We start from the raw sequence: 15,925 nt of genomic DNA on the forward strand, positions 1-15,925 counted from the left end.
ATGTATTATTTTTACAATTTGCAAAGGTTTTTCTTTTTAAATTAAATTTATTGGGTGACATTAATAAGATAATATAGGTTTCAATACAATTTTGTAATACTTGATCTGTATATTGCATTGTGTACCCACCACCCAGAGTCAAATCATCATCTCTCACCATATATTTGGTTCCCTTTAACCTTTACTACCTCCCTTCCCTCTGGTGACCACTATTCTATTGTCTGTGTCTGTGAGTTTCAGTTTAATATCCTACATATGAGTGAAATCAGATGGTTCTTCGTTTTTTCTGTCTGACTTATTTCACTTAGTATGATAGTCTCAAGGCCTAGCCATGTCAAAATGGCAGTATTTTATCTTTTCTTATGGCCGAGTAGTATTCCATTGTATGTATGAACCACATCTTCTTTATCCAGTCATCTGTCTTAGGACATTTGGGTCGTTTCAATGTCTTTGCCATCGTGTGTAAGAATAGACTTCCAACAAAACAAAAAGGCAACTAATCCAATGGGAGAAGAGATTTGCTCACAACCAGCTCCAAAAAAAATTTTTTTTTTTTTTTACCTTGTTTGAAATCCGCCTATGTGCTAGGGAACAGACGACAAGCACTGTGAGGCCAGCTTCAGGATTACTCTTCCTCCTTTTACGACCACCAAGACCGGTATTCAGATCCGATGTGAAAGGGAACTGGAGGGTAAAATATTCTTTTTTTTAACTTAATAATAAAAGCCATATTTTCATCAGGGCTGAATTTAGAAAAGACAACATGATTTTGAGGACTTTATAGATTTTTGGGATTTGTGTGTGACAGAGACAGAGCGATAGGTGAGGACAGACAGGAAAGGAGAGAGATGAGAAGCATCAATTCTTTGTTGCAACATCTTAGTTGTTCATTGATTGCTTTCTCATATGTTCCTTGACCCGGGTGGGAGGGAGGCTACAGCAGAGTGAGGGACTCCTTGCTCAAGCCAGCGACCATGGGGTTATATCTGTGATCCCACACTCAAGCTGGATGAGTCTGTGCTCAAGCTGGCAACCTCGGGGTTTTGAACCTGGGTCCTCTGCATCCCAGTCTAATGATTTATCCAATGTGCCGCCACCTGGTCAGGCTATAGATAGAAGTTGAGCATTACAAACAGTTCCCTTCACCAGAGAGTTGGGTTATGTTGCAGAGAGGAGTGAACAGCAGTTTCTGGTAGACTACATTACCAGATATCTCTTGATTGAGTAGGACAAGGACGAGGCTGAGCAGCTTGAAGGAGGAAGGATGGAATGAGGCTCACTCTGAGCCTCTTTTCCTTTGCACTCATTAGCATTGTGAATCTCCAGGAGTAAAGTAGAATGTGTATATATAGCATTTCCCAAATCTGTTTGGGGTTTTTTTTAAACAGACCCAGTAATATCTTAAAGGGCACAATTTGGGAAACATTGATGTAGGAATATTCAAGAGGATTGCCAGGATTAAGGTTTGCACATGGTGGCTCACAGCCTAAGTCCAACCAACCTATGTTGTTGAAGTTCTAATTTCGTCCCCTAAGTTCAAAGCGCATTCGTGTAACCACTGTTTTGAACTCTGCATCTAGTAGATCGCTTGTCTCTATTTTGTTTAGTTCTTTCATTTGAGACATGTTTCTTTGTCTTCTGATCTTGGGAGTATCCTTGTGTTTGTTTCTATGTATTAGTAGGTGTTTGTTTCTATGTCTCCTGTGCTTGGTAGAGTGATCTAATATAGTATGTGTTCTTTAGGGTCCAGTGGCACAACTTCCCTGTTCACCTGAGCTAAGCAGTCAAGGTGAGCCCCCCGTATATACTGTGTATACTCTCCTGACTTGATTGCTGTTGGCATGCAATGGGATGGATTTACTCCCAAGTCAATTTGTTGCCAGGACTGGCTGTGACCACCTTGGAGGATCAGTTGTGTAGACAGCAACCACACAAAGCAGGACTTACTTCATCAGGCCTCTGGTGTCTGCTGAGTCCTCCCACTGAGTGTGTTGCTTGTGGAGGTGGTTGGGTGATGTTTTGATGTGGTCTGAAGCTGTCCACAGGGTGCACTGGCTCTGGGGCCTCCCAAGAGGTGCAGGCCGAGGTCAGCTGCTACTTACGTTCTGTCCAGGGCCATCTGGCATGAGCTACAAAGCAGTCTGCAGATGTTTGTAACTTGTGCTGAGTTTTGAGGTGTCTAGGATAGGCTAAGCTGTGAACTGATGCCAGTTCCTGCTAGTGCTAGTGGGCCCTGAGCCACTTAGTGAGAGGTATGGGGCACACTGAATCTTGCTGCTGCTTGAGAGATTTTAGGAAAATTTGAAGCGTAAGCCAGGACAGATCATTCATATAGAAAAGCCACTGGAAACAGCTTGGGTGGGCCTGAAAGTTGTCTGGGGCAGAGTCTCAAGTAATCACCAGGGCAGGGTGAACAGTGTAGACCAGGTTGGTGGAGACTGAGATATGGTGCCTGCCTGTAGCTCTAAGAAGGGGGAGGACACAGAAAAGGAATAATAGCCTCCCTCTACACATCTACTACCTAGGAGAAAGCTGCCCCTTCAGCTCTCAAGTTGATGCCAGACAACTCAGTTCCTCCCCATATCTTCCTGGAGCCTTTTGAGCTGCTGCCCCAGCCCAGAGCTCAGAGAGAGTGAGTCCAAGTAAGTCCATGCATGGGCTCTTTAAAAGGATCTGCCTGCCTGGGACTTCAGCAGCCTCCGTCTTACTCAGCCACAATCCCTGCTGGTTTTTGCAGCCAGAAGTTGTGGGGACTTCTTCCTGGCACTGGAACCCTCCACTGGGGGACCTGGTGTGGGGCTGGGACCCCTCACTCCTCGGGGGGGCAGACCTCTCTAAACATACTTTACTAATCAAAACATTTAAAATGTCATTTTCAATATTTAACTTTATTTGTATGCATTTTTAGGAAGAAAGACTTGATTTTAGAATATATTGCGACTTTTAAAATATTTAACTGAACATTATTTTTATTTGCTACAAGTTCAAATTGATATTACCTGTCATTTTAGCTGAAATACTTTCTATTTTATAATTGTCTATTGGGAGATTATTAAGAAATATTGGCATATAAATTATTACAGGTTTATTAAGAGTAGTCAGAATTAAGATAAAATGTTTTTGTCCATTAACTTTTTATTAGTCTGTCTTTCTGTCAGTTTCAATTTAAAAATAGTTTTCAAAAATTATGTAATAATGAAATGTAAAAACACAGCAATGTGACTTTTCCCCTTCATTCATATCAGGTGTGATAATTGGCATTTTTTATTTCCAGTAAGGGAAGATGTGCTGGTAAAAATGGAGTAATATGAACTTGTTTTTAGTAAAGGAAATTCATACTTTACCTGCTCATTAAATGACTTCTAGGATATTATGGCTGTGGTAGATAAGGATACATACGAATTTTTTTTTCTTTCCCTGAAACTGAAGTAAAAAATTCCATATAATGTTTGAGGTAAATATTAAATAATAGAAGTCCTGGAACAAGTGACTAATGGCCTGGCAGGATTCAGTGTTGGCTAGATAGCAGGAAACTCTTAGTCATTAGTGGAATATTTTAAGTCTGAAGCACCAGATATATGATAGTTGGTGTTGATTTTAATCGAAGGATAAATCCTGATAATTTATTTTGCTTATTTTGTAGCAGTAATTACAACTTTAAGAATAAAGTTTAAACTCAAGCCAACTCTGACGAATTTGGTAATCCTGAATTTTACGTCTAGGAATTCCCTAATATGTATTAGAGGTGCCTCTAATATTAATAACCTGGGTTGTAGTTCTTGACTGCCATTAACCTGCTATGTAATTGAATTAGAAACTGAAATTCTGTGATTTTTATTTTTTTATAAAATGGAGGAGTTCAATGATTTCTTATTTCCCTTATCACTCAAATACTTTATTGAGTTGTTTTAGAAACACATGCATTAAATATAGTATGCACTCCAGAACACTTTTTCTGTCTCGATACTGAAATAAATTGATGTATTATTTGCTGAAATCGAGACATTGCCAGTTAATAATTTTGTTACCTGCCCTAGCGTATATAATGAAACAAACCTTGTGTTAAATATCGGGAGTATGGCTTCATGTCCCCACCCCACTGTAGACTAGATGGTTATCTCTGAGCATCAGCTTCTTTCTATTGTTAGGTATTAACAATTGTGTCTGCACAGAATATCTCTGAGAGGCAAATAGGATAATATACGTCAGTATTTTATAAATTGTAAGTACTTTGTAATTTTAAGGTAATAATAATTTGAAAGAATTTACCAAGGTAAAGCTACTGAAAAGGAATTCAGTTTAAACTAAGTTAAAATGAAGATAAAAGTTGAACTTCATGAAGCAAGGTTTGAGGATTTTTTTTTTCAATAGACAACAAAAAACCATTTAGTATTTAGTTAGATCATTTAAATTTGCAAAGCAAGAAGAAAAAATATGTGACCAGATTGTAAAGCATCTGAAATGGTGGTCTGGTTACAGCTAAACTTGCATTAAAATGGTTTTAAATAAATTTAACACATCTTCATGGTCACATTCATAAGGATGCATAATTGACAGATAAAAGTAAATGTGCCTTTTTAACTCTTTCTCTAAACTTAATTTTTAGAGATAGCCCTCATTAACGGACATTGCCCATGCATTTATTCATGATTCAGTAAATATTTGTTAAGCAAAATTCTGTGGTTATTGTGTTCAGTGGTGGGATGAAATAGCCAACAAGTCAATATAATTATCTGCCCTCACGGTGCTTATGTGCTATTAGCGGAGAAAAACAATAAGCAAGTAAATAAAGCAATATTTGGTCTATGTCTACTTGAAGAAATACAAAGAGCGCTCTGGCACATTGATGGTATATCAGACAGAGAAGGCTTCTGACAGAAGGTGCAGCAGGGACCAAAGCATAGAAGCCTTTGTGTGTGTGCCATGCTCACAGATACACACATACTCATTTATATACATGTCCTATTTTTAGAAGTGAGATTAACAATTCTCTGTGACTTTATTAAACAGTATTTTGTGGACATGTCTGTAGGGGCACATTTATCTTTTGTTTAATTGCCCTATTGTCAGATGAGAGTATGAGGAATCTAGTGTTTTTGAGTTCCTGATGGTGGTGTAAAATTTTTGGAAATGCATTTAATAGTAATTTAGAATTCATATGTTCTCATAAATAGCTCTATTCACAGTAGTTTATCTTGTGCAGGTACTTACAGGTATTTATGTTAGACTGGTGTAAATATGGAAACAGTGCAGTCTGTACAACCAGTAAGCAGGCTGATTGAATACATGGATACAATGAAAGGCTAGTTAGCTGTTTAAAAGATAAGGTACATCTGTGTAAGGTAAATAAGGTACATCTGGAGACATATCCAACTTATATTATTAATAAAGCACATTGTAGAAAGCCTGTATAGTCTCATTTCATTTGGGGGAAAGATGAGAAAGAAGGCTATCAGGGTGTGTATATGCTCATGGGTGTAAGAGAATTTTATTAATCTGCACAACAATTTGTCGATTGTGTTTATACATGATGAGTAGGATTGGAAAATCTGAACCTGGAGAGAGGGCAATCAACATATTGTAAAAACTCTGAAAAACCAAGTAATTCTGATAGAAAACATGAAATATTGAAATCAGGTTGATACGTAGTGATTTAAAACTTTTTGAATTTGAATTTTTTTTGAAACAAAATGCTGTGGGAGAAATAATAGATATCTCCAAATGCCAGCTACTATAGCTTTTTTCCCTGGAAAATGACTCACATTCTATAACTGCTAAGGCATTTAGGTGTTGTGTATTCAATATTAAAAGCAAATTGGTTTTGTTACACTAACCAACTGTTTTATTTAGCACATGTACTTTGTAAGTAGAGACTCACCTGGCAGAGCAGAGACCTTACTGTGCATTGGAAGAGAGAATATAAAATCAGGGAGTCCAGTTAGAATGGACCTTGGAGATCTAAGCATCTAGTTTACCTGAGCTGGAGACTCAGTTAAGTGACTTGCCTTTATCACTAGTTACTTAGCATTAAAGTCATGACTGATACCTAGGTTTTCAGTGCCCACTACCCTAATCCTAATCACAGAAGTTCCCTGCTGAGCTCAGCAAACAGCAGTCAAATTAAGACTTTTATGCAGCTCCCCTAGTTAGGGAGAATTAAAATCTGTGCAACCAGCAGAGGCTGAGGGATTAAGCCCTGGATGAGGGGTCGCATTCCAAGTACCAGCCTCAGCTGTCCTACCCCAACAAGCTTGCAAACCACACACACATAAAATTGGAAGACAGAGAAATGTAATCCAAATGAATCAACAAGAGAAATCCCCAGAGAAAGAACTGAATGAGATGGAAGTAACCAAATTACCAGATGCAGAGTTTAAAATAATGCTTGTTAGGATGATTAAGGACCTTAGAACTACAATGGATGGACATAATGAGCACCTAAATAAATAGCAAGCATCAAAAAGGACACTGAAATTATAAAAAAGAGTTAATCAGAAATGAGGACTACAATAGAAGAAATCAATAGCAGGCTGGATGAAGCAGAGGATCTAATCAGTGACTTAGAGGACAAAATAAATGAAAACAGAAACAGCAGCAAAAAAGAGGCTCAAAAAGTCTGAGGAAACTATAAGAGAACTCTGACAATATGAACAGAAATAACATCTGCATCATTTAGGGGTTCCTAAAGGAGAAAAGAAAGAACAAGGAATAGAGAACCTGTTTGAAGAAATAATAGCTGAAAACATTCCTAAATTAAGTTCACTTTAGCAAGTCTATTTTCAAGACAAAGGTAATTTATGTTCTCTTAATTTCCAAGTTTAGTCTTCTAAGAGTCTATTGTGGTCACACATATTGACAAAGTGGGTCAGGTATACCATTTTGCAGTGATGACCATGCATCTGGTGTGCCTGAGACAGTCCACGCTTATGTCAACTCATGTAATTATGAAAAGCGCATTCTTTCGCTCTCCAAGGTATATGGGCGAGGTCAATATATTTCACAGTCACTCCAAGTATTGCCAACTTATAGAATCTGAAAAGTCCTCTATGGCAGTGGTCCCCAACCTTTTTGGGCCACGGACCGGTTTAATGTCAGAAAATATTTTCACAGACCAGCCTTTAGGGTAGGACGGATAAATGTATCACGTGACTGAGACAAGCGTCAAGAGTGAGTCTTAGACGGATGTAACAGGGAATCTGGTCATTTTTTAAAAATAAGACATCATTCAGACTTAAATATAAATAAAATGGAAATAATGTAAGTTATTTATTCTTTCTCTGCGGACTGGTACCAAATGGCCCGCGGACCAGGAGTTGGGGACCACTGCTCTATGGTACTGGGGTAGAGGTCTTGGATGACAGATTTAAAGAATCACTGTGTGAGCTGTGCCGAATGTCGGAGGCTGCCGTGAGCCTGAAGGGGAAGTAGTGGTTTCTACTAGGTCGTCACAACAGTGGAGCTTACTGAAGAAATGGCATTTGAGCTGAGCATAGAAGGTCAGGGGATTACAGGATTGATCAGGTTACATGAAGATGAGAAAGGATGACACTTCAGCTACAAGAAGGCTCCAAGTACATTTGGAGAAGAATGAGCTGCTCCATTTGCCACTGTTGAGACAAATCAGATTACGAAAGTGTACATCTTGGGAAGGTTGTGTGTAGACCAGATTGTTTAACGCCTTGTCTGAAGGTTGGGATTTGTTGAGTAGCTGGAAGACCCTAGCTATTTTCAGGGATAGAAAGAATAAGAAGCACTTGAAAGGGCTTAATGTAGTGGAGGTATATTGAGTGGGCTCAGAGAGGACAATGTGTGAGTCCCATTAGGAGAGCTTTGTACCCAATCAGATGTGATGTTTAAGACCCTTATGTAGGTGATCACAGTGGAAAGAGAAACTCTTTCATTTTCAGTGGCTCAGACATGGTGTTTATAAAATGGCAGTTTGATATTTCTGCAGAAGAAGATAGAACAAGATTTGTGAATTTATAGTATTTAAGATAAGGGAGAGGAAAAGATTGAGGCTTTACACTAAACAGAAATAGAGGGACTCTCTGTATAAATCTAAAGTTATGATCTTAGTTGACTTAGGCGAAGAGTTTGTCTCTGTTATGGTTGTGTTCTGCTCTGATAATGAATGCTCTGATTTTTAAATAGCTTTGGAGAAGTAGAAGTATAAAGTATGACCAGTTTGCTTAATACTTCATCTTTGTATAATTAGTGCCTCAATTATAATTTTGATGTTTAGCTGTTAAACAGAAGTTCTACAGCAGAGGTCCCCAAACTTTTTTCACAGGGGGCCAGTTCACTGTGCCTCAGACCGTTGGAGGGCCGGACTATAAAAACTATGAACAAATCCCTATGCACACTGCACATATCTTATTTTAAAGTAAAAAGACAAAACTGAAATAAATACAATATTTAAAATAAAGAACAAGTAAGTTTAAATCAACAAACTGACCAGTATTTCAATGGGAACTATGCTCCTCTCACCACCAATGAAAGAGGTGCCCCTTCCGGAAGTGAGGCAGGGGCGGATAAATGGCCTCAGGGGGCCGTAGTTTGGGGACCCCTGTTCTACAGGTAACTTTTTCTGGACACAAGAATGGATTTAGAGATTATCAGAGAGCAGACTTGAATTTGAATTTGATGTCATTATTTTGTTATAAAGAAAGAATCCATTTTGCAGTGCTAAAACACCAGAAGGAAGATGGTATGTCTGAACATCTTTTAAATGGTGGCTGTATTTAAAAGATGCTAAATTATACAATAATGTCATAGTTGGCAGAATATGATTGGGGTCTGAAAGACATCTTTGGCAATCTGTCTGTTTATAGCCTTGATTTCATATGGTTTTAGTGCTGGATTCGTGTGTCTTTCATTTCTAGGTTACGGTGGTGTTGGTGTTGAGAATATCTTCCTATTGATGCCTGCTTAAGAATTTCCAGAAATAAAAAGGATAGTACACTGCTATACAGTTTGAGAGGTGTTTTTCTATAGTATCAGCATTTAAATGCTACTACTCTTTCATAAATATTCTATGTTGTTCTAATATTTTAGTGGTACGTGTACTTTACGAAGCAACCTTTGCTCACTGCCAGAATTTCTCTGCTTGTCCTTTGTTACCTGAGCATTGCAGACCTCGCCGTGATAACGGATGTGAGACCTTTTAGCCAGATTCCAGTTTGGTGATGGTTTTCTTCTAAGTTTTTAGAGTTCCTCTTCATTGTATACTCCTGCACTAATTTGAGTAGTTGTGGTTTCTTGTAATTTTGTTAAAGATCTGGATGAGGCACTCTTTGAATTGTTACTTTTCACACCACACGATCATCTGAAGAAATAAAAACTGCTAGAATTTGGACTTCTGAATCTGAATCTTTAAAAAGGCGAATGCTGTTTATCTCTTGCCTTTATGTCTTAGAACATTGGTTTTTATTAGAGTCCATATAAATCCTTAAGCACATTGGAACCAAGGTCAGCTTTCCCCTTTTATTTTGTCTAAACGTAATGAGCAGACATCCAGTCCTCCCCTCCCTGTGGGTAGAGAGGATCTCACTGAGGAGGCCTGGTTGTGATTCAGGGTAAAAGGAGAGAAGGCTGCTATCTGTTTTCTGGGCTCTCCGCTGTGGTCTGTGCGTCCGGAGCATTAAAGGCACACCTTTTTTAATGAGTGCTTTTGATGTCAGGAAAATGTCAGATGACTTCCTTAAAAGCTTTGAAACATCTCTCCTACACACAGAATGGGAGGGGTATTTTGTGTTCATTTTATTTTATAACTTCCTTCCATTGTTTATGCAAGTCATTTGTTTAAACTAATGGCCGTTCTCTGCAAGGGCTCCTTATAGGAAGGAGCACACACCCACCAGACCTCCCCAGTAGAGTTCATTCTTCTGCTGTCTATCAGATTTGGTTTTTCCTCTACCTTAGGCATAATTTAGGTCCTGGGGAGAGGGACGCTATAGTCTGTGGGATTATTCTCATGGAACTCTTATACCCTTGCTTTGAAATTGATTTGACTTTGAAATTGTTTGTATGTAGGCGTGGCAAACTACCTTTGTGAGTTTGTGTTCACATTGCATTGTGCCCCTCACCAGTCTCCTATCTGTTCAGCAGCTGTGATGATGGACATTCCAGGTCATTGGATAACTTCAGGTTTCTTCATTTTGGAATGACCTGTACAAAATCCATAACACCAACTTCAGTTGGGCCTCAGACTGCTGGGAAGTCCTATTAGGTTTTTCTAGTCTGCTCCCTCTCCCTTCCCTGTATTTGGGATTGTTTTAAACGCTATGCTCTTCAAGCCTGCTGTTCCCTTACTGTCAGCAGAAGACCACATTTCTCAGTCCGTTGGGATTTGAAGCTCTTTTTGTGATATGATGTATGGCCAGTTCTTGGTGACAGTTCTTTGAGTATTACGTCTGCTGGATATTGCTGTTTGTAATACCTATTAGGTCAGATTTGTTGTGTTCATAAAGTCCTTTAGAGCCTTACCTAAGTTTTGTTTACTTAATGTGGCCATATTTAAGAAAGGTATGATTAAAGATTTGCTCCATTCTTGTATTTCTATAACTGCTTTCTACATTCAGAAGCAATGGTATAATGTATTGGGAATCATGGTTTATTTTCCTGGTGTATTACTGTTTTGTCAAATCTAAATTGCCTTGGATTGTAAAATGCATCCTGATTTCAGAGACATTAACACGAGACAAAGTGCATCTTAGAATCAAGGCAATATGCTATTTATTTTATCAGTAGGAAACATTTGTTTCCTGATTAAGTCTTGTTGCCTTCAATTACATTTTGTCTGATAGTGACATAACTGTGCCTGCTTTCTTTTTCAGGAATTGCCTGATACATAGTGTTCTTTTATTTTCAAGCTTTTGATGTCCTTTTGTTTTAGGGTTATCAGCAGTGGACAACTTTATGCTTCCTGTCTTTATGCCCATGTGAGAGCCCTGCCAACCTGCCTTAGTTTGTTTCTATTTACCAAGAGGTTATCCCTTAAAATTTTGACCTGTGTATTTAGTCATCTCTCCCTACCCCTAGCAGCACTTATGGTAAATCACCCAAAAATTTTAACACTTTATCCTGTTTTTACTGCCTTCTTGCTCATATACTGTGCCTTCCCTCAAGTATATACTCTTTGGACTGCAATTTCTATTTTCTTGGATTTTTTTTTTAAGATTGTTATTTATTTATTTATTTATTTATTTACAGAGACAGCGAGAGAGAGTCAGTGAGAGGGATAGACAGGGACAGACAGACAGGAATGGAGAGAGACGAGAAGCATCAATCATCAGTCCCTCGTTGTGAGACCTTAGTTGTTCATTGATTGCTTTCTCATATGTGCCTTGACCACGGGCCTTCAGCAGACCGAGTAACCCCTCGAGCCAGCAACCTTGGGTCCAAGATGGTGAGCTTTTGCTCAAACCAGATGAGCCCATGCTCAAGCTGGCGACCTCGGGGTCTCGAACCTGGGTCCTCAGCATCCCAGTTTGATGCTCTATCCATTGCGCCACTGCCTGGTCAGGCGATTTTCTTGGATTTTTAAAAATTTTTATTTTGCTAGATTATACCTTATAGTGAATTTCTCAGAAAGGTATATGAGAAGTAAATTTTTGAAGACTGCATATCTGAAAATATTTTATCTGCTCTCATAGAAAGTTTTATTATCTTAGAGCATAACTTTAGGAATCTTTTCCTCATTCATGCAATAGTTCTGCCTGTTTTATTCTCTGTAAGAATTCTTCTATTTTATGGTCTGGATTTCTTTCTTCTCGCCAGTGCGTACTGTCTAGTGTGGAGCAGTCCTTGTAAAAAGAGACGCATGTGTGTTTTTAGTTCTGTTAGAGTTGGATGACATTAGGTTCTTGGCTGTTGATTGCTTCTGCTCCTTGTCCTGCTCTCCCAGTTAGACTTTCCCACCACATGCTACTGCTCGTCCTTGAGTGTTCTGTCCTGGCCGAATCCCTGCATTTACTTTCCGGTCCACTAACTGTTGCTTTCTAAGTCCAGTTTGCTTTTCTGCCTGTAGTTTTAAATAGACATTTAGCTTTAGATTTATGGAAAAGTTATGAAGATAGTACAGAGTTCTCGTTTATCTCACAGTGGCCTCCATTGTTAACACCTTACATCAGTGTGATACATTTGTCACAGTTAAATAACACTGATAAGTTTTTTTTATTAATTATAGTCCATACTTTATTCAGATTTCCCTAATTTTTAATTTAATGCCCTTTTTCTGTGTTTCAGGATCCTATCCAGATACCACATTACTTTTAGTTATCATGGCTCATGAGGCTTCTCTTGGCTGTGACAGTGCCTCAGACTTTTGTCTTGTTCAATGACCTCAACAGTGTTAAGGAGCATTGGTCATGTATTTTGTAGAGCAGGGGTCCCCAAACTTTTTACACAGGGGGCCAGTTCACTGTCCCTCAGACTGTTGGAGGGCCGGACTATAAAAAAAACTGAACAAATCCCTATGCACACTGCACATACCTTATTTTAAAGTAAAAAAACAAAACGGGAACAAATACAATATTTAAAATAAAGAACAAGTAAATTTAAATTGACAAACTGACCAGTATTTCAATGGGAACTATGCTCCTCTCACTGACCACCAATGAAAGAGGTGCTCCTTCCGGAAGTGCGGCGGGGGCCGGATAAATGGCCTCAGGGGGCCACATGTGGCCCGCGGGCCGTAGTTTGGGGACCCCTGTTGTAGAGTGTCCCTCATTTAAGGTTTGTCTGATACTTTCTCATGATTGTCTTGGGAATATGGATTTTTTTGGAGAAGGATTTTTATTCTCATCACATCATATCATCGCTATATGCTTACTAACATGACTGATCACTGTGGATGTTGACCCTGGTTACCTGGCTGAGGTAGTGCTTGTCAGGGGTCCCCACTGTGAAGGCATTTCTTTTTTCCTTTTCCATACTACACACTGTGGAAGGAAGTCACAATGTACAGCCTACCTTTACGGAGTGGGGAGTGAGGCTCCACCTCCTTGTGGACAAAATATCTACACAAACTATTTAGAATTCTTCTGCACAGATTTATCTTCTGCATTTATTCATTTATTTAATCATTTGCTAATGTTTTCTTAAGCATTTTTACATCCCTGTTCATGAGATAGATTGTTCTATAATTTTCTGGTAATGTTCATCTGGTTTTGATTATAGGATAATGCTTTCTTTATAGAATGACTTGAGGAAATTGTGGAGAATTAGTATTGTTTATCTTGTAAGTGTGGTAGAACTCACCAGGGAAACCATCTGGGTCGGTTGCTTTCTTTATATAAGATTTTGTAATTGTTGACTTTTTAAAATAGTCATAGAGCTATTAATTCTCCTTGTCTAGGTTTTCCTAGTTTATGTTTTTCAAAGAATTACATCTAAGTTATCCAATATGAGGGCATAGAGTTGTTTGTAGTATGCCTTTATTCTTTTTTTTTTTTTTTTTTTTTTTTTATTTCTGAAGCTGGAAACAGGGAGAGACAGTCAGACAGACTCCCGCATGCGCCCGACCGGGATCCACCCGGCACGCCCACCATGGGGCGACGCTCTGCCCATCCTGGGCGTCGCCATGTTGCGACCAGAGCCACTCTAGCGCCTGGGGCGGAGGCCACAGAGCCATCCCCAGCGCCCGGGCCATCTTTGCTCCAATGGAGCCTTGGCTGCGGGAGGGGAAGAGAGAGACAGAGAGGAAGGCGCGGCGGAGGGGTGGAGAAGCAAATGGGCGCTTCTCCTGTGTGCCCTGGCCGGGAATCGAACCCGGGTCCTCCGCACGCTAGGCCGACGCTCTACTGCTGAGCCAACCGGCCAGGGCCTCTTTATTATTCTTTTAATACCCACAAGATCAGTAGTGACGGCCCCTCTTTCGTATCAGATGTCAGTAATTTGTGGCTTCTTTTTTCTTGGTGCCTGGTAGAGGTTTATTAATATATTGACATCTTCAAATAACCAGCTTTTAGTCTGATTTTACTTTCTCTGTTTTCCTTTTCATTGATTATTGCACTGATTTTTATTATTTCCTTCTTTTTTGTTTGCTCAAGGCTTAATTTGTTGTTCTTTCTATGGTTTCCTAGGTAGAAGCTTAGGTTATTGACTTTAAATTTTTTTCTTTTATAATAGATGCATTAATGCTATAAATGTCCCTCAACATACCACTCCTGTTGCATCCTACAAATTTTGATAAGTTCTGTTTTCATTTTCATTTTCATTCAGTTCAAACTATTTTCTAATTTTTTGTGACTCCCACTTTGACCCATGAATTATTTAGGTATGTATTTATTTTCAAATATTTGGAGTTTTCTATCTGTAATTCTCTTACTTATCTCTCATTTACCTCCATTATGATCAAAGAACATACTTTATATGATTTTTATTATTTTAAATCTTTTAAAATGTGTTTCATGACCAGATGTTTCTCTTGGTGAATTTTTTATGTAAATTTAAGAACAATATGCATTCTGCTGTTGTTAGTTGGAATATTTTATAAATGCCAATTAGATAAAGTTGCTTGATAATGCTGTTGAAGTCATCTATGTCCTTAATTTTTTCCTCTTTAATCTGTGATTTCCTAATAGAGGGTGATTAAACTCTCCAACTATAACAGTAAATTTACTTATTTTTCCTTACAGTTCTGTCAGTTTTTGCCTCCTTCACTTTTGAAGGATAATTTTGCTGGATATAGTGAAGGTTAGTGGGTGTTTTATTTTTTTTTTCAGCACTAAATATTTCATTCTATCAGTATTCCTAAAGGCTCAGTGCACCCCATGGCCTGCTGCCATCTGCCACTGAAAGAGCCCCAAGTGGTACATGAGTTGAGGGAGACGGGGTATCAGGCAGTCACCAGGTTAATATAGATTCATGTTTGGCTGTATGGGAGGAGGGCTCAACTTAGGGACATTGGCAGCTTCCCTTTCACCTCACCTTTGAGACATACAACGCATCTTTCCTTGTGTGTCTCAGACACTCCCTGAGCCACTGTCCCCCCACCCAGGATGAGTGCCTGCAAGTGAATCTGTCAGTGGACCCTTTAAGTGGAATCCTGGGTTTCCAACAGCCTTCTGCTTCACCTGAACGGGCAGAGGCTCTGCTGATTTTCACTGTCAGATGTTAACTGGGATTCTCTTCCTGGTGCTGGTGCTCTGGGCTGGGGGAGCCTGGCATGGGGCTGAGGTCCTTTTCTCCTCAGGGGGGCCCTCTGCAGCCGAGCTATCTCTTTAGATTCTGAACTGCAGCCCATGGGTTTGGGACAAGCCTGTTTTCATGTGTCTGCCCCTCCTGCCAGTCTCAACATAGCTGCTCCTTCATATCCTTAATCATGGGACTTCTGTTCAGCTAATCTTCAGATAGTACTGCAGATTGATTGTTATGTAATCTAGTTGTCATTTTGGCGTGCTCAGGGGAGGAGGCGAACAGTGTTTACGCCTCCAGCTTGTCCAGAAATCCAGTCTCGTTCACTTCCAGTTAACAAGATTGATTCGTTAGTATTGGTAATAGTAAGTTAATATGGATGGAACACTTATGCTGTGCCAAGGAACAGACTCAGTGCTTTCAGTATGCTACCTCTTGTTATCTTTACATCAATGCAGTAAAGTGGACATTGTAATAATTTGCATGTATACTTAAGAAAAAAATGAAGTTTAAAAACATTAAGTAACCTGCCCAGGATTACACAGCTGGTGTATAAATCCGAGCCAGGATAGGCCCAGACAGACATACCCATTTAAACACTATACTATAAATAATCTAATACTGTAGATGATTACATCTACCCACCAGCTTGATTGACATCAGTTCCCTACTCAGCATACCCATCATGATTTAGCGGGCTTGTTCACAGGATGCGGTTCCATTCTGCCAGGACAAATGTGTGGTCTTTCAAGGCCCAGTTCTCAATGCTACCTCAGCTGCAGAACTG

The 15,925-nt window shown here is 39.3% G+C and overlaps 2 protein-coding genes and 1 non-coding gene across 9 annotated transcripts in view; 2 read left to right on the forward strand and 1 right to left on the reverse strand.

Moving 5' to 3' along the window:
* BBS4 (Bardet-Biedl syndrome 4) overlaps positions 1–15,925 on the forward strand; it is a 948,798-nt gene that overhangs the window by 616,992 nt on the left and 315,881 nt on the right. The gene's annotated exons all lie outside the window — the stretch shown is intronic.
* Positions 1–15,925, forward strand: part of NEO1 (neogenin 1) — a 247,168-nt gene that overhangs the window by 148,053 nt on the left and 83,190 nt on the right. The gene's annotated exons all lie outside the window — the stretch shown is intronic.
* Positions 561–693, reverse strand: LOC136336659 (small nucleolar RNA SNORA61). The gene has a single exon (XR_010731495.1). It is a non-coding gene; the product is annotated as a small nucleolar RNA SNORA61 (small nucleolar RNA).

This window comes from Saccopteryx bilineata, chromosome 4 (assembly GCF_036850765.1).
Source record: "Saccopteryx bilineata isolate mSacBil1 chromosome 4, mSacBil1_pri_phased_curated, whole genome shotgun sequence".
Taxonomy (NCBI): domain Eukaryota; kingdom Metazoa; phylum Chordata; class Mammalia; order Chiroptera; family Emballonuridae; genus Saccopteryx; species Saccopteryx bilineata.